Source organism: Larus michahellis, chromosome 4 (genome assembly GCF_964199755.1).
Source record: "Larus michahellis chromosome 4, bLarMic1.1, whole genome shotgun sequence".
NCBI classification, from domain to species: domain Eukaryota; kingdom Metazoa; phylum Chordata; class Aves; order Charadriiformes; family Laridae; genus Larus; species Larus michahellis.
Window position 1 is genome coordinate 66,328,369 of NC_133899.1, and position 20,096 is coordinate 66,348,464.

The following is a 20,096-nucleotide window of genomic DNA, read 5'->3' on the forward strand; positions in this document are numbered from 1 at the left end:
CAGAAAATGTACTAGTGTGTTATTGTCCCTGTTTGGTGGAGGGTTAAATCAAGTTCTTAAAGTACAGTTTGGATGCAAGAGAGATTTAATTGCATCTGTGCATACACATGCCAGCAAGGATTCGAATCCCATAGCCTGTCCTCCCTCCTCGCCCAAAGGAAGCGCTTGGGACAAGACACTTGTCCTCAGGCAGCCTGCGTACTATAAACTGAGGAATAGCCATGTTCCTTCCAGTCCCCTGTCCTCTCCTACACTGTCAGTGCCTGCTGCTTGAACAAAAATCTCCTCAGAGACACTCTAGCAAGTGCCTATTGCCCACCCTGATGCAGGAAGACTCTTGTTCTTAACATTTATTATTTCTTTATCAATTCATACTTCACACAAGTGTTCTGACCTTGGGTTCCCAATAAATTCTGAGCCTGTTAGGTTTCCCTCTGGATTAGGATTTCTTCATGTTACTGAAACAGTAATAAGCTGCTTAGTTTGTTCAGACTGATTCTGGACTGTGAAATGGTGCTAAGAGAGCACAGGCAGAAGCACTCTGATTTTGAAGAGGAAGGCTAAAAACTCTCCACCCCAAAGCCTCATTCAGGGCCATTCAGATGAAGGCTGTTGCTGACTAGTGACTTTATTTTTCATCACAATTTATCAGACGAGCATCAAGCAAAGGACACAAACACTTCTGGTTTAACAAGGTCTTCACTAAGAGAAAATATTTAAAGAAAATCCAGCTTCGCTTTACAGTGTTAGTTTCAAAATGCTGTACATGTATAGGCACAGCTGTTAATCTTGTTCACTTCCACAGGAGAGCAATAGAGAAGAGGGGAAATGGAAAAGGTTGCTGTTGCTCACTAAAAAATTTGGCAAAATCGAAAAGGTTGAATAAAGATGCTGTGATTAATTCCCACCCGCTTTGTTTCCTTAGAAGAAGAACTTCAATGTCAGATTTTCAGACTTACAAAACCCTCCACTCTTTTGTGCTCAACCTGGTGAACAGAGAAACGAGATCTTAAATTTCAGCTTAAACTTTAGAGTTATAGGATCTAAAGCTGGAGTCCGGAGGTACCGGATTACGCTTCCCTTCCCGATATGCTCAAAAGATTTCCAAAAATTTTGCAGTTTCTTTGCAAAAACCACACCATGCAGCTGGCACTGACTAACCTATTATCCAAAAGCCATGAAGAGCAATCTGGAGAAAGAGAAGCCTCATCTAGCTGCCAGTCCTACCGTCCTGTCTAGACCCTGAGAGTCAAGATACATTCCCTCTGTTTCCTCAACTAGCAATAGAAGACTGTGCAGCAGAAACATTTAACCATTATATGGATGGTGAACAAGCCACAGAAAGATCCAGACCTGTCTCCTATAGGCCTCCTGGCTTTGCAAGCCCCACCAGGAGTACAAAGCAGTTGGTCAGGAAACTCAGCAAAATCTTGCAATACACACAGAGGTGTCTCTCAGAGAAAAGGAAACGTTTTCAGAGCCAGTTTTACTCCTTTGGAGTTATTATTTCTAGAATTACAAGAAGACCCTCTGCATCTATTTCTTTAGGCTCTTTGATTGCAAGTCACTGCAATAGCTTCTAATTATCTAATGGTCTGTTTAAGCCCTGGCTTATTTGCCAAGACTACTGTCAAGGGGGCCAGTCAATGCCAGCCATGATTCTGATCCAGATGTCCACTAGCAATAGACTGGGACAAGCTCACTCCAAAGGCCAAACAGCTATTCAAGAATGCTTTCCAAGCAGTAGTGAAACTGGATGAAAACCAGTGCTGTAGAAGTGACCTTGCACTTACATGAAGCAATACTAAGTGTCTGGAAGGAACAAATCCTTCCAGTTACAAGCAAGTATAACAATAATTCTAGGAAGTGGAAGGTGGTGAATCAAAGATCTACTCAGATCTCTTTTGATAGCACTGATTAGTAGCCTTGTTCCAAGTAAGCAGAGAGGGGAAGTGGCCGTGTGTCTGAAACAAACAGCCCTAGGAGCTGCTCCAAAAAAACGGCACTGAAAACAGGAAAAGTAGAGCAAATGCAATGGCAGGGCTTGCTTACATACAAGCCAAAATCCCAAAGTTCATATCTGCACATGAAAGCACCACACATCAATCAGCAGCTCCATTCCTCCTCCACACAGAAAGCGAACAGGCAAAGAAAAGGGTGTGTGGCATTTTGCAGACGTGCGCTGTGTTCAGGAGAGAATGATGCAAACCTGCCAATCCTCCCTATGACTCCAAGTAAAATTCCTTCATTTGCCACACGCTGCAGCCCAAGTACAGAAGACACTTGCAAGAACTCAAAAGAGAGACATGGCTTAAGCAGCTGCCAAAAGTCTGCCCATGTTTGGGCAACTATCTAATTATCTTCCTAACATCTCCCTCTCTATGTACGTGTCAGCACGTAGTCCGTAGAGTTGCTCGTGGTGTGGGGTTTTTTTCCTTCTGTTTTTGGCATAACCAGGTTGTTGGGAAATGCTCAATTTGTTGAAATCTACATGTTTTGCAGGAACTCACTGTCCTGAGGAAACCCTCGCTAGAGAAGCCTGCCTAATTTGCATTGGGCCACACAGAAGCCTGCATGTAGAAGGAGACCTACATGGGATATGAGAGAATTAGGCTCAAGTTCCTGGTCTGCTTTTCTGGACCTGAGACTTGAACTTGGCTCTTCCCCACCATAGATAAATGCCTTGATTGGTGTAATTTCTTCTTCTGGGAACAGTCTCTCCTGTTGGAACTTTTTCACTCTGTGCGAATTAATAAGTGCTTCTTTGGCAAGGGCTCAGTCCTACAGCTGCTAGAGCACTAGCCTGTGGAAAAGTCCAACTCAGACTTGCTCCAGTAAATATTTGCAGTATCCCACATAAGAATCCTAACCACCTGGATATTGTCTATCCTACAAGCCAGAGATTTTTCTTTTCCTCTGACAAAGCTTCACAGAGTGCTGATTCAAGCACACATGGAACAGAAAAAATAAATATGAATCACAAAATAATCCATTGGATTTGAGAAAGTGAAACATATCTGAGAAAAAGTCTTGGTCCACAGAGACTCTGGTAGGCTTTGCTTTCTACCACAGACACATCACTTTCCTCGCCAACTGTAAAGTTGCTCTAGGCAGGTTCATTAGCAAACAGCAAGAAAGAGCTGCCATTTCTTCCAGCCAAATTAAGATGAAAGAGGAGGGCCAATGGATGTAGAATGATCTGAGAAAGGCTTACACATTAATGGTATTAAATCAGTGGTAGTGCCATTACCGAGAAAGACGGCAAGGGTAAAGGGCACAAAGTGGTTGCAAGGGTCACTGACCCTGGCCACAACCACGGTGGGAATGCAGGGGTACTGCCAGGAAAGCAGCACTAGTATTTACAGTAGGATCAGCTGTTGCCTTAACTCAGCAAATCCAACTCCACTGGAAGCACAAAAAAGGTGAAGAGGACACAAGCCCATGTTCATTATGAGAAAGAAAGAGGATGGTGCTGCAGTTCTTTTGTGAGGGGGACACATAAAGCCTCCCGGTTTTCAAAATCACAGTTTTGCTTAGTTTCCTGAAATCTTCTAATAGGAAATCTTACTATAAAGACCTCCCCTCAGCCTCCTCATACTGCTCTTCCTGCTCCCTGTATCTCATATCTTCTTGTGCCTGTTTGGCTGTTTCCCATCTTTCCCTATTAATTTTCCTCCAAAGCCTCTAAGTATTTCCAATATTTCCCCTCCCTTGGATCCGCAAACCCATAGGTGCAACAAAAGGGGACACAGAAGAGTTTTTTCCTACTTGGACCTATTGAGACTTCCTTAGCACCCTTTTCATTTCCCACAACTTCCCACATTGACTCCTACCAGTAGCGAAGGCCAGAAATAGCCTACCTGCATTCTAGGTTGAGGAAGAGGGATGTAGGGCAGTATGGACGAATTAAAATCAAGAGCTCTAGGTGTCTGTTGAGGGACCAGAAAATGAGACTGAGATACAGCAGGCTGGCTGAAGGTGGCAGGTTGGAAATATCATCTAAGCTGTTAACAGAAGGCTTCTTCTGGTGGCCAGAAACACACTCATGGCTTGGCAGCACAAGATGGAAGAACAATGGGTTCTTGCAAGTTATACGCATATATATGGAGGGAGTGTATACATATATACAATACATCAACTCGTCATCCGGTTTGTTCTTTTTGAATGCTGGCACAGACAGACACAGCAGGGTTGCATACGACCTCAGTATGATGTGAGGACAAAGACGATGCTTAGTCAACGGGAAACTTTTCAGCATGTTGTTTGCTTCACAGAGTCATACTTAAGGGCAGAAAGACTGTGTGGATGCCCTCCTTTATATTTCAGGCCACAGAATTACACTTTGAGCACAATGGTAATGAGTTAAAATGACTCTTTCATTAAGGCACTGGATAGATGCTGAGGACATGGAAAACAAAATACATCCTTGCTAGTCTTTCCCGTATTCAATCCTTCTTCTATTGAAAGAAACGTATCTTATTTTTAATATAAACTACACTTGCAGTTTTAATACAAACTGCTCTAGCTTCCATATGTTGGTTCCTGTTGTTGTGAAATGGTCCTCTGACCATGGTGGGGAAAAAAGTGCACCTGGCATTTTTTTCTCCATGAAGGTACTTCTGCACTAAGTCACTTCTCACTGTTTTTGAAACTAAACAAACTGAGCTCTATTTGCTTATTCCATGTCATCTTGGTTCCTATGCTGCGCTCTCTTCAGTTTTTCTACCTTACTTTAAAAACTCTAGTATAGCGCTATATGCTATATTTTACTATCAGTCTGCCAGTGCCATACATATAGGTTAAAAATCACTCCCACTCCCTGCTCCTGTGGTCAAGTCTAAAGAATGCAATAGCCCTTTTTCAATATATAGCTACAGAATGGAGGACTGCAAGGTACAGTACTTGCTCCCAAGTGTATTACTTTGTATATGAATGCTAATCCATCTTTAGTTAGAATTAGCTTTCCTCATGATACTAATCACTTTATATAAAGTTTTTCTCATTATTTGTTACCCTATCTTGTGACATTGCAAAACTTAAAACTTAGCTACGGTTTATAGTTACTTCCAAATCATGGACAAACCTGTTGAATAGCATTGAACTTGATATCAGTTCTTGCCAAATTCCCCAGACACTCTCTCATTCAGTGATACTTCCCACAAATGATGCCTTTGAGCTCTCTTAGCTAACCAGTTCTTTAATCCATTTAACAGGCACTTTACTGATATCGTGTAATACTAAAATTTTAGCCAGACAATCATGCAGTACCAAGTCAAATGCTTTATGAAAGTATAAATACATCACATCGATACAATTGCCTTTAACAATCCATTCTTTGAGATTACATTCTTGAGATCAAGTTTGTTTGACAAGACCTAGTTTCCATAAAGCTATGTCGACTGGCATTAATTATATCCCTATTCTTTAGCAACTGACTTCCATATCAGATTTTCCATTGCTCCCTTGTTCTTTTTTGACTTCTGGCATACAAAGGCAGGCCGGGATGTAGTCATAGTATGGTTGGGAATGGGAGAAGCACAGGAGAAGAGATGTATAGTGATGTAGTCACTCCCAAAGGCACCACCAAACAGTACTAATAGGAAATTACAGCCCTCCTAGCTGGCTTCCATTTCACTTCCAGGGTGAACCTTCCCCAGGTGATCTCACAGTCCTTGAAACAGTGAAAAAATACCCAAATGGAACAAAAGCTAGTATCAGTAATTCAGAGATTTCCTAAAACCCTTGACTTGCTTATTTAAAAGGGTTTTCTCATTTTGGATGTTGTTTAACACTACCTTGTAGTAACTAATGGACTGGAAAGGCCAATGGATCCTCATGTGATACACAAGCACGTTGTCCTTTTCAGATATAGGGCAAAAATATTTTTTGCACATGTCAGATTCTGCAGAGGTTAAATATACTACACAAGACTCAGCAGGATTTTTGTCTAGCATGTACAGCTTTGGAAGTTGCTTCCCACCATGGGTTACATTATGTGATCTTCTACAAACAGAGAAGCCTGCCCATAAGAGATTAAATTGGTTTCATTAAAAAAGTAAAGGCTAAAATCACAGAGGCAGAGAGCTGAAAAGGGATTTCAGCTCTGAAGCTTTGTAAAACCTTTAAAGTTTTAAGCCAGCAAACAGGAGCTGATAAACCAGTATGACCTTGCAACAATCACGTAACCCAGTTCTATGCCTTGGGGGCCCCTTCAGTCAGTTCAGGACTTAAGACTCTCAACCAGCTTATAGGACAGTGGGACATTTGAAAACATATCTAAATACTTCAGGGTGCTCTGAGAAAGATACAACAGGACTGCAGGGTATTAGGGTTCATGTGCCAGACAGCCAAAGAGCTTGCTGCCAGATTCGCGCCCTGAACACAGACCCATGCTCTGGACTCTAACATCTCACCATGTTTCTCAATTTCCTGGTTTCAACAGGGCCTCAAAACTATTAAAATTGGTGTCATCAGGTGGCACCTGTAGTAAGCCTGAAGCCACAGCCTGCCCTTCCCACCTCTCAACTCTGTTGTCTCTGCAGCTTTTGGCAGTTTCCTGAAGAGATGAAGGAATTCAGGATCTCTATCAAAAAAAGGACTACTCTGCTGCAGCCGAATACTCAGTGGTTTCATGTCCATCTGTTACTATATGGCTATACAGTAAGGGTTCAAGAACAAAACCTTCCACAGAGTCAGAAAGCAAGAAAAATAGCGGGCAGGGCTACTTGGACAAGCTACAGGATGTCATTTGCAACCTTGCTTGGGTTAGCAACTTCTCTGTAAGCACCTATGAGTGCTTGCAGCAAATAGCCACTGCCAAGCTTCTTTCTCACCAACATGCTTTTTACACTCTCCACTAGTGTCCAGGGATGTGTTTTCTCCCAAGTGCCTCCAGATTCCCTCATGAACCACAGAGCAGCTTGGATCTAAGAAGCAAAAGAGTATACAGGGCTAAAGCCAGCTCTGAGCTTAGCCCTTTCCCCAGCACAAGCAGGAAGGACAGTGTTCTGAGCTGCACTATCTGGTCTGAAGATAGAGGATCAGTTACGGAGCCTAAGCACCCAACATTTTTCTCATGTAATGAAAAGCCCTTTTATCAATACATTTTATGTCAGCTTGTCTTCTATATACCCTCCCTCTGGTGGGAAGCGAAGGCCTAATCAGTTCCCTACCAGTTACACAGTCAAAGGATCAAACTGTATTCAAGGATTCCCTTGCAAGCTTGCCCAACATGATCATCCACCAGTAACTCATCCTGCCTTGCCATGAAGCTAGCTCTTGTAGGCTAAGCTGACGGCAGCAGGCAGACTAGGGCTTCCCTACATCTCTGTTTAGTGAAGCGGTGGCCTTTAATGGAAGCAAATGACAAGACAGTGGTTTTGAAAGGTCTCCACTGCACCTTTCAGTGTGTACTGGTCCCCAGAGTCACCAACATTCATTTGTTCTGTTAAATTTGTTCAGACAGAGTGCAGAATCAGGCTCTCCCAACCGTCTTCCTGCAGAGCTACAGGAGTGACACGGGCCAGACACATATCAGCAACTGGCACATACATTTCTATGAGTCTGTGCACTGATCGACATGGAATAGTTGTGTAGTCGCTTCACCCCCTTGAGAGCCTGGACTGCTCTTCACTCAGTGTCTGCCATTCTCACATGAAAAGGAAGATTGTTTAAAGCTATGACTTTGAAAGGCTCGTCCAGATTTCTGAGGAGTTTTGAGATGCGGCATTAGAACAAGTATGCACAAAAGAAACTAGCAGGAGGCTGCATACCCTGAGGGATGGTAGTGACAAAGGGCAGCATCCAAGTACTGTGGGGGGTGACATGAGAAACTTCCCAAGGAAGACACGCAATCTCATTCAGCTTCTCCCCTCCCTGTCTCCAGGTGAGTAACTAAATACAGATGTAAGGCTGCAGCGCTCCTGTGTCGCGGCCTCCGTGGCTGCGACACGACGCTGCAGGGAGCAGGGCAGCATGAGCAGGCGCTGAGCCGCCCTCCCAGGAGGTGACAACCCCCCAGCGCCTGGGCCATCAGTAGCTCCCGATGTTCCCTTCCACCGTCCCTGCCGCTAACCCGCCTCTCCGCAGGGTAACTGAAGCCCCGCCGGGGGACAGTCGCTGGGGAAAGCCCCCCCGCCCTTCCCGCAGCTCTCCCGCCGAGGGGCAGCGGCGCGGCCCGCCGGGGGTGCGGGGCGAGCGGCGCAGCCGGACCCCCCGGCCCCGCCGGGCCCCACCAACCGTGAGGTTTTGGTGCCCCTCTGTGGCCGCATCCGTGAAGAGCAGGATCCAGCCCGCCCGGGGAGAGCTCTTTTGGCCCCGGGAGCCGGCTGTTTGAACAACCGGTTTGGACCCTCTGCGAAGAAGAAAGGGAGACCTCCGGTTCTTCCTCGGGGGCAGAAGTACAGAGCTGTAAGTTTGCTCTGTTTCTAAGCACAGGCGAGAGAACAAATGGCAATACCGAATATCTGTTACTTAGGAGAAAAGGCTTCAACAACTCCGTTTTTTATGAAGGGTGATGAAAGCTCCCTGTCCCTCCTTGACTCCTCCGAGGAGCCCTCCCACAGGAAGCATAGCAAAGGAAACCCACTTTTTCCCTGGGAGAGGGGAGGGAGAGAGGGGAGAACATATTTTTGTGAATGGAAGGCATTTATTCATCAGAAAAAGAGCAAGAGCCACCAGCATGATTTCCTTCAAATCCCTCTTTAAACACACATAGGGGAAAAACTTAAGGGAAAGCAGCATGAAGTTGTAAATTCTGCTGACTGAATAGCTGACTGAAAAGAGCTCCAGGAATTAAATGAGACAATTCAAAGGGAATTGGGGGGAAAAAAAAAAGACACCAGTGATACATAAGACACTGTCTGGACAAAAGTGGAGGACAGAAGGAAGGAAAAGGGGGGCCACGGTACAATGCAGGCACCCCATGTATAGGGGTACAGATGTTCTAGTGTGAAGCAGAAGGACAACCATCCGTCTGCTGGGATTACTTCATGCATATTCACTGCTGGGACACACTATCAACTGTTTGGCAATACCAATTTTTGAAGAGAGAGAAAATAAAGCTAAATTCAGCCAGTTGAGTTATGACAACGCAAGAGGATGACCTGGCAGGTGACACAAAGCAAAGGAGAATGCAGGCTGCATATTAAGAAAATGTGAGCAGACTCTCCCTTGGTATGAATCAGTTTAATCCTCTTTATGAATGGCTGAAGATAAAGAGCCACTGGAGAAAACAGTCCTGGGCTGGTTTTATAAGCCAGGGTTTTGCACTTTTTATACTATTTATTACCTGAATCCCTGCGCCCTAATTCTAATCTAATTTTTGGCCAAACCAAGACTTTTAATGTGCAATGGGCTTCCTAAATCTATTCTCATGCTCTGCAGGGGAGGAAAAAAAAAAAAAAAAGGAGAAGTAGCTTAGAAGAAAACATACTCCCCTCCAGGCAGAAAGAATATAATGAAATTATGAGCACCTACCTTCCAGCAATAGTAGGATGGAGATTACATTTTTACTGTTTTCAGAGTAATATGTATGTAACGTGTAACCTGCTCAGTACCTGCTCCTTGCATCAGCCAAATGCCACTGCTGCTGCCACAGGATGTGTAGAATAACCTGCCAATATCAGCAGTTTAAACTAACATTGGACTGTAAACTAGAGCAGCTGAAGTGCAGAAGTATATTCACTTTTGGATTTTTAAAAATAATTTCTTTAAAATTCAACTTGAAAAGAGCAAGCAGTATAGTTTCTCAGTTGGCACTTTAAGTCGAACCACTAAATCCATATAACCCACTGTCCAAACTTCTAGATTCATGGCTTTTTAAAACAAGAACCTTATTTTGACAACAGGAGCCTTTTTTCTTAGTACAGGGAGATGTTTTCATTTATTCAACTATTTCAAAGTTCAAAGACTTGTTCACCGAAAGCTGAAAAACCAGCTGGGAGTTGATAAATCAGGAAAGCTCATTTTTCTTTTATAAAACATTAAGAAAAATAAGATGCGAGAGTGTAAATTAAGATAGTTTAAAAGACTGAAGACATGAACAAACAGAAACAATCTGTTCAATTCGCTAAGTATAGATGGATTTTGTCAACTCAGATTTCAGTAAAAAATATTTTCTCAAGCTTTAAATGAAACTATCTTCAACAGTCTGGATAGATATTAATAAAAAAAATTAAAGCTATTTGTGCATTGTAATTGATTCCAATTTTAATCCAATTAGATCTTGACGCAAATTAATCTTCTGATAAAAATGAACCCATGATTTTCTAGTATAATAAAATGTAAAAATTAGGAGCTTAATTGTGTGCACATTAAACTATACCATTGCTCGATTCAAACTGGTACAGGTATAGTATATCCTCTTGGTATCATACTTAGCATACCAGCCTGTATGTATTTGCCAAAAAAGGCGGCAATGGTGAACACCAAAATAAAATTAGTATTTCCTTGGCTATTTAAAATGTAAAATTGCATGACAAGATTAAAGTAGATTAAAGATCACATTTCCTGTTTCTTAGTTTAAGTCTTCGATCTGAAGCCACACATCCTTGCAAACGCTTGGAGTGGAAATAAAATTGGACAAAGAAACGATTTTAGCTACATTTGTTAATCCAAAGAACAAGAGAATGAATCTGATGGGTTACATTAATCCTCCTGGAGTTACATGGTGCTAAACAGTGAGAAAATTCCTGATTTGCAATGGATTTTCAAACTCCTGCTCAGGAAAACAGAAGTTTAGTTAGAAAAGCAAATACAGAGGCCATTTCCTTTTCCTTACTCCAGAAAACTGAGAAATCTTACTAAGTACCAACATTCGTCCTCATCCCTGGCACATAGGAAAGACAAGGAAATACTTTTTGGCCCTGGCACTATGCACAAAAACACATTGGAAATTAACTTTCTGCTACCTGACAGGCTAATCTCCCAGATTACTACAGCTAAAAAGGATCCCTTGAAATCAGCTAAATGCACTTTTCAGATAGCTGGCATTTAAAAAGAAATCATGTTATTGCTAAACATTAAAAATACCATCATACCACTTAAAAAGACATGATTTTGATTAAACAAAGAAAAAAACCAATGAGGTACTGCATTTTTCAAATCATTCTGAAAATTTATAAATTATACTCTTCTAAGACTAGAGCAGGATAGAGAGAACAACTTCCAGCTTCCAAAAATTTCTTGATTCTGAATCCTAAACTGTCAAACCTTTACTAGTCAACAGGCTCAGTGCTGCTATTTTTGCTCAGTTCAGGATTTAGTATTTTAGATCATAATGAAAGGTTCAATAGCTCATTTACAACCAGATGGAAATAATACTTTCAAAGAATTGTTATTTTTGTGTCCAAACTGTTATCTGTTAGCAGAAATCATTTTCATTTCTCCATAGACTCCAACAACAGTGGAAACACTTCCTAGCAAACATCCACCCTAACGAAGCTGGGGGATTTTGTGAATCAATTCAAGTAGTGGGCATCTAAGCACTGAAAGTTTGATTATGTCTGACGGCATCAATCTTTCTGGTTTACTCATCTCATTCCCTAGTGTGTTGTATCTGCTTTAGAGAAAAAACTGTGTTTTAAATCTGTTGAAATCAGCAAGCGTTAAATCCCCTTACCTTCTTCCGGGCCTGCAGCCTACGCACTGTCAGATAGAGCACAGACCACCACCTTGTCCGATGCCAAGCACCTTCTCATCATGAGGCCATGATCGCAGAAATAACAGAAATCTCTCCTTGAGGTAGTTCTAAGACAAGAGCATCAATGTGCTAGAGAAACAATAGCATACAGTAGCTACTCTTCAGGCATATTGGATTTTATGCCATTCTGTGTCTGAGTTCAACGCATTGGTTTGTGCCAGGCGTTATGGTGTCTCCAGCAGAGAGTGGCCCACCCTGGATTTCATCCCAGCTGAAACTACAGGTGGACATCAGCTCAGAAAATCAGGCAACTTCTTCAGAGCCGAGCAGATTCAAGAACTGACTCCGACTGCCCTGGCTTGCGGGAGCATACCCAAAAATTTTTTACTCGTAAGGATGCCTGATCAAAACAGTTTAGAGATGACTGCTCTATAAAAACGGACACCCAGTATCTCTCATTGGAGCCATTTACCTTTACTGCAGACTGAGATTCTTCACCTAGGGACCCCTTTATCCATATTATCTACATGCAAACACAAGCCAATGCTTAACAAAAGCCTAAATACATTTGTTGGTGCTACTTTATTAGCAATTGCATCAGGAGTGTGATTGCTGGGAGCCCTTCCCTGTCTTTTCTGAAGACCAATCTTATGTTGCTAGTCTTTAAGACATTCTTCTTTCTTTGATGTTTTGTGTGATTTGAAAAACTGACTAGATGTAGTGATATCCTCGGCTAATATCATCCTTCTAATCTACTGAATAATCTATTGTTTCTTTCCCTTATAACCCTCTTACAGTATAAGAGGTTTATTTTCCTCTGTCTCTTTACCCCAATTCTGTATGTTTACAAGCCTCGTCCTTTCACTACATGTTTCAGCAGCTCTTTCTTAATTTTAGGCCTAAAGTCTTCGAGCAAACTGCTGATGGACATTTTATGCTCCTTTGCACTGTCTTCTCTCAGGACGTGACTGATCCATCCAGTCTTAATTTGACAGGTCTGTAGGATTCTCTTGACTCATTCACAGATGACTTAGTACTTCCTCCCACTGTGTCATCACTACATTTTTTTCAGTCCACATATTTTGATTTCTGTCAACCTGCTCCATTGGACTGATGACAGGAACATTGATGGGTCAAGGAAACACACAAACAGTTAAAGAACAGTAGGGTTTGTCCTGTTGTACAAGCTGGAAGAGGTGCACCTACCCGAGAGAAATTTGTTAGTTATGATGAATTTGAAGTTCAAGAATTGACTTTCCATGATATAGTTAGATTTGTTGAAAGGCCAAAAAGCTTCAGCTATGGTCAGGTCTACTAACATTTTATGGGCTGCCTTTTGTGTGTGCTCTTCTGATTGATGTGCATTTGCTGTTTCCCAGAAAGAACAGATATTCTCTTGGGGTCGTGGTTCTGGCTATAATCCATTTTGGACACCTGCCAGCTGCTACATTGGAGGAATTTTGTCTCTGAGGGTTCAAGCAAGGGAACAGAACATGTATGACAACAAGAAATCATTTTTGTCCCTTATTACAATGCAGGAATCATCAAAGATAGGGCAGTCATTGCAAAAACCCTTCCTGGGACCGATTCAGGCAATGATCTTGGGCTAACATGGCCTTTCCTTAGGTCCTGTGAGGAGAACAGAAAGTCTAACCACCCTGTCATTTCACTGACCATACTTTCCTCTCTGAAACCAAATCAATAATTACAGATAAATGCATTTGCAAACTCCATATTTCAGAATTCAACTTGGGACATGACAGTATTCTCAGATGGCAACATCCCATGGAGAAAACCAAAAATCAATGGATATGACCTTTATGGCCTCTATTAAGGACAGTGGCTGGTTACATTCTGCATTTTAAATTTAATTTTGCAATAAAGTTAATATTTTAATGGCATTCCTTCTGAGACTATAGGGAATTATGGGACTGCTTTGCTTATTCTCCCTTGGGAATCTCAGACTGAGCTGTCATATTCTAAATCATTTCTCACAGTCAGGCCCTATTAATCACCCAGGGTATTTCACAGCTGGGCATTTCACAGCTGGGCATTTTCGCAGCTGGGCAGTGACTGGCTTCAGAGCAGTCCTGAAGAAAAGGACTTGGGGGTGCCAGTAGATGAGAGGCTCAACCTGAGCCGTCAGTGGGCACTAGCAGCCCAGAAAGCCAATCGTATCCTGGGCTGCATCAGGAGAAGCATGGCCAGCAGGTTGAGGGAGGTGATTCTCCCCCTTTACTCCACCCTCGTGAGACCCCACCTGGAGTACTGTGTCCAATTCTGGAGCCCCTACTACAAGAAAGATATGGACGTGCTGGAACGTGTCCAGAGAAGGGCCACGAGGATGATCAGAGGGCTGGAGCACCTCTCCTATGAGGACAGACTGAGAGAGTTGGGGTTGTTCAGTCCGGAGAAAAGAAGGCTCCGAGGAGACCTTATAGTGGTCTACCAGTATCTGAAGGGAGCCTACAAGAAAGCTGGTGAGGGACTTTTTGGGATGTCGGGTAATGGTAGGACTAGAGGGAATGGATTAAAACTAGAGATGGGACGATTCAGACTGGACATTAGGAAGAAGTTCTTCACCATGAGGGTGGTGAAACACTGGAACAGGTTGCCCAGAGAGGTGACGGAAGCCCCATACCTGAAAGTTTTTAAGGCCAGGCTGGATGGGGCTCTGAGAAACCTGATCTAGTGGGAGATGTCTCTGCCCACGGCAGGGGGGTTGGAACTAGATGATCTTTAAGGTCCCTTCCAACCCTAACAATTCTATGATTCTATGATTATATACTCCATTGATAATTCCATATATTTTTACAGAGCTGGAAGGATCTTCAAGTGCTTTGAAAACCATGTGACAAATCATCCTTTTCTCATAGCAATCAACTCAGGGTAAGAGTCAGTATCTTCTGTGGTTCTGCAGTGACTGGACCCATGTGGTTATGGCTCATCCCTGTCGTTTCACCTCCTATGCATGAGTAAGTAAATCAAAAGAATAACTAAAACACACACCCGTCCACCTCGCTGGATGTCTATAACCCAACTGGAGGGAGGATGAGGAATTAGCTTCCCTTTCTAAAAACAAGCAGGAAACACAGCTTTTAAAATTGTTTAAAACAGAGGTTGATAGGAATGACAGCAAAGCAAAGGCTCCACAGATCCAATTCATGACTCCAAGACAACTCAGCATCCTTCACATAAAAGACCCACCACCAAGCTCCCCCCTGCCTGCCTTCTGCCTGCTCAACACCAAATTTCCTTGGAATGCATAGTGCCATAACACGCAAAGGAGACTTCCATACATTCTCCGCTTCTGGCCTTGTAAGTCATAGATACTACTGAGCCTCAGGAATCAGCTCAGCCCGTGACAGCAGCTGGTGAATGTGGTATGTACTTGATATAGTTGCTGGTTGTAAGCAGCCATATACAGCCATGTTAAGACAAAGCTGTAGCTGTAGCAGCACTGCTAGGGAAGTAGAATGACTTCACATGACCCCATATCTGCCCTTAGGTCTCTCCTCTCTGAGGAGAAAATTGCCTGAAACACCCATCACATACTTGAGAGGTAGAAACACTTCCTGATAATTTCTGCATTTCCTTGCCCAGATTTTTCTTTTTCTTTTTGATGAGGAAAAAGAGAAGTACAAAAAAATACATATCTGTTTGTTATATTCTCTTAAAGATGAAGTAGCATGGACCAATAGATAAATGGCAGTATTTCCTACTGGTTAGAAAGGTATAAGCTACCTTCCTTACTGAGGGAATACCAGCTGGTGCCTGCTTTAATTTGGTTGCTAGTTTACAAGGATCTGCACAGATACATCCTGCACATCAGGACATCAATCTCTCTGGCCTCTGACTTAGGAAGGGGTATGTCCAGTTCACGTCCTGTGAAAGAGCTCAGTGCTTCTGTGCTGTCAGTCGGCTGAGGATGCAACGCTAGAGAAACCACACAGCCTTATATGCCACACATGGAACAAAGGAAATCCTCAGTCTCAGGCAGACTAACACCTCTAGGGAACAGCAGAGCAGACTATTTATTACAAGCTCATCACAGTGAATGCACACTTGGAAAGAAGACAAACACTCAAGAGAGATCACAATTTAAAAAAGCAATGCCAATTCTGTAGACATCTTCCAACTATCCGAAAATCAGAAGGGTCAAGCAACAGGAGAATGAGACTTCCATTTCTATTGGACAAGTTATTTCCAAGAAGGCTTGGAAGACAAGACAGTCCAGAGATTATGGATGAGACAGAGTTTTAGTTTCAGGTAACCAGCATCAACCTGATCAAAGGCATAACCTTAGATGCCAGTGACTTCTCAACAAATACAACTCTACATGAAGTGAATAGGCATATTTTAGCACAGAATCAGGAAGGAAGGCAGAGGAAGTCCAAATATCCAGTGCAGTTCGCAGACTGCCAGGAGCCTGATGGATCATGCCAACTGCATCCCTCCATCGCTACAGATGGTATTTCTCCTGCTCAGAGCAGAAATAAAATGGCCGCGTAGTGTGGGTATGCAGGGGTTAGCGTTCTCTGTTCCTGTAGTAAGTGCATTAATAATACATCAGGTGGGTTTCAAGGCTCCATATTCTAGTGTCCTCCACTTGTGTTTAATTTTGTTTAATTTTTTTTAAGAGGGGAAATGCCACATCCTGAACACTGTTGCAGGATGGAAAATTTGTTAAATAATAGTATGCAACTCTAAAATAGTGTAAGAGTTCCCTCTCTGTTTGGGATTCAATATCATTTCCATTGCCCTGTCTATGGAGGTCACCTCCTTGTTATCAGTTCCTGCTAATTAAAAGATTAGGAGATCAGGAAAGTCACCCTGAGGAATCAGTTATTACTAGCACTAACAACAGCTGGCAAAGTAGTACACATGTGACTAAATGTCCTAACCCCCTTCACTTTACACAGCTTTCAAATATATCAGAAACTGCAAGGGACTGGACCCAGTACTTAATATGATCCGTTTTAGTTCTATGGCCTATGAAATTCATTTCCACTCTTCTGGTGAAATTGCCTCTAACGATGTTTCATAAAGAACTGCTTTCCAAATGACTGGTGTATGCAAGCCCGTGTTTCCAGTAACAACCTTTATGCCCACTAAAAAATTTAAAATCTCAGTTCAGTCTTCAGAGCACATACACGTGCACGATAAAGGCCACTTCTATCTAAGTGCTGTGTCACTGCTTGGCAGTAACATGTGACCCCATGACACGTTTTTTTCTTTGCTTTTTCAAGGCAGCCCTAGTTACTATACATTTAGACTCGATGGCTTCAGTATCATGATGGCAATGTTGTCTGTTCCTAGTGCCATAAAAAAGACCTCATGGACTTCCAATTTTTTAACACTTAGTGTTGGAGAGGTCCTGGTCTGCTGATGCTATTGCTCCCTCATACTGAACAGTGCCTCCCCTATCTAGCCTTGCAATCGTTTCATTGATGATATCACAGTTAGGAGCAATAGCCAGGGTTTAGACATATATTAAGAGCTAAGACTCCTGAGGCAAAGCTCAGACCCTTGGAGCAATGAGTACCCCTTGCATTTATAGGCTGTTTAATCATCTGAGGATCTGAGCCTCATCCTTTTCCTAACCAACTTTCCTCTCTGGATTTCCCAGTCACCTTGCCCAATTCAACATCCTACTCTGTGATTTTGTGAGCTTATTCCATGCAAAACAATAGCCCCCATGTTAAAGACTTCTCGCAACATTAACCTTTCTTGAAAGTGCTTTGAGAGCCATGGATAATAAGTACTATGAATTGCAAAATACATTAAGTGTTTTGGAGTCATTTCCACATGACTTAGTTCACAGTGGGCCTTCTCTCAGGCACCTACTGTAAAACACTGTGAGTCACAACCTATCTCAAAACAATTTCCAACATGAAACATCCTGTAATGTTTCATGTTTCTACCACCCTCAGCCACAATTTGAGAAACATTCTAGCAGTGACACATACAGCAAAAGAAAGCCGCTTTCCCTACTACACCATGAGCAATAACTCGTAAAGCTCTCAGTAGCTATGAAGAGATTTCTGAAAACCACTTTCTACATTCCACGCAATGACTACCTTCAACCAAGAGTCCTGCTTGGCGCTAAAGTTTGTCAGCCTGACACAAGAGGAGTCCTAAGCACTCCAAATGGAACCACTTATAACAAAGCAGACCTGAGCCTGCCCAGACATCTTCTGGGAGGCATGAAACAAGGCAGGATCTTAAAACCTCCGGGCAGCCTGTTGAAATCTTCATCCTTCTGGGAGACTGGAGTCTGGGAGACTGAAATACAGTTTGAAGACCTACACAAAGCAACTTCGACAGCTTGCATATAGCACATGCTCTAAACACTAAATTCTAGTTTTCTTAATCTTAAAGAAATTAAGGAAATGCCTGAAGAATCCTAGTTTATATTCCAGTGATGTCCAAGGTCAGATATGACATTGCATGGTTATTTAATGTAAAGTCTGGACATTATAGGGAATTTTGCCAGTCAGCCAAGAAGATCTGCTGTAGGCTAAGCTCATCTTATAGGTAAGCTCACAGCAGTGGGAAGAAAATTAAAAAGGATGCAAAAAGAATAACGGAAATATGCAGGCACTGCAGAAATAGATGGTGCCTTAGCACAGGGAGCCTACCTTGAAACAATAGCAATAACAGCGCAACAAAATTGTGAGAGGCCCCAAAATGTTTTCTTCTGAGGAGTTTACCAAAGAGATAAGAAGATGCTCCCATGGCAATTGAAAAATAATGATCGGTCTAGAGCAGGTAAGTGTGCCCCTGTCTATATTCGCATAAAGTGAAAACAGAACAGCTTCCACAGGAATTTAAAAAATAAATAATAATTAGAGTTCATAAATCCAAAGACAACTAAACCCTGCCCCTCCATTTTGCTACAAACTATCAGAAACATAAACAGCTTAGCACAATTATTTCTATCACTATCCAGAGTTGTTTTTATTGTTCACAATTTAAAGTTCTTTGAAACAACCAGACCTAAAGATGGGCAGATTGTTCATTTTCCACAAACTAAGAGGACCGGCTGACAGCCTTCTTCGTAGAAAGACTGGCAGTCTTCCATAATAAAGACTTTATGTCTGGATCCCTAAATTAATAGCTGCAACCACTGAACCAAAAGAATTTTGTTGTAGTAAAAACTGTCAAGCTGATAACTCTGGAGACTGAGGTGTCTCATTTATTCACAGAACAATTAAATTATAGAAGGCACTGGGCAGATTCCTCCCAACTATACCTTTCAGATGTTACTCCAATAAAATCTCTGTTCTGAAGCATCTCTGCTGGGGTGAAGGTGGATTTTTTCATGGCTGTGGATGAACCTGTCAATGGAAAGGGGCAATTAGTACAAATACCTGATTGCAGATGTGCAATGGGAACATCTGTCTCAGCAGGAAATACTGACATTCAGGACGCTTTGCAAAAGCCAGAGAACAGGCAACAGATGGCAGCAATTTTCAGTCACCAGTGACTGGCTTGGACTCCTTTCTGGCTAACAAGTGTGAATGGCTCAATTACCTGACCAGTTCCCTCAGACTTCTACATTTATCTAAAGCTGAGAGAACTGCATACTTGGTGACAGTTGTTTTTAAAATTTCCTAATAAAAACAGAGCTAGTAACAGCACCAAGTTCAGTGGGAGAGAAAGGATGCTTCGTTGCTCACAGGCTCTGACCCTACATCTTGCCCAGTGGCTAGAATGGTGATGTACACGCTCAGTTAAAGGGCCCGGGGTTTTCAGTGGGGTTCTGACTTTCTACCACAGGTCTGACAGCGCTACAAAGAGACCACAACCAGATGATTCAGCCTCCAGCAAAAATGCAGAAAATTCTTGATTCCGCATTTTTTGCGCCTATAATTAGTACCTACTGTATATGGAAACATACAAAAGCGCATAAGCATATGAGCTCTCCATCTACCCAATGATAAAACCAACCTACTGCCTGAAGACAGTCCCCCTCCCAAATCCACAGAGCAAGACAAAGAAACATTTCGTATTCCTGGCAACCTACTCATTTCCCAGCACATGCTAAACAAAAACCTGCTATCTAACAGGGAGAGAGGATGAATTAACATAACCACCTCTCCACACAGCAATTAGCAAATGAAATCAAAACAAAGGAAATGTCCTCCATTAATCTTTCCCTGCCAAAGAGCACCCGACTGCCATATAATCCACAGCAATTAGCCAAATAATGGGAGCGCGAGAGATTTATCTTGAAGCAGGAATTAGGGAGGGCACGATTAATGTACTGTACATCACGAGTGCAGGCAAAAGCTGGTGATCTCTCAGTGCAGGGTTGTTTGAGGAAACTGCAAAGCTTAGTAGCCTGGAACTGGGTTGCAACACGTACACCCCAATATCCCCCTTTAACGCATCCTGAATAAGTCTGATTGGCAGTCACTGCACATGGGAGGATCAGAGCTCATACCCAAAC

General features: G+C 42.6%; 1 long non-coding RNA gene across 1 annotated transcript in view; it reads right to left on the reverse strand.

Moving 5' to 3' along the window:
• The window catches only part of LOC141742622 (uncharacterized), a 44,928-nt gene extending 25,943 nt beyond the window's left edge, over nt 1-18,985 (reverse strand). The window contains exon 1 of the long non-coding RNA XR_012586777.1: nt 18,897-18,985. This is a non-coding gene — a long non-coding RNA (uncharacterized LOC141742622). The remainder of the gene's footprint in view (nt 1-18,896) is intronic.
• Nucleotides 18,986-20,096: the final 1,111 nt, after the last annotated feature.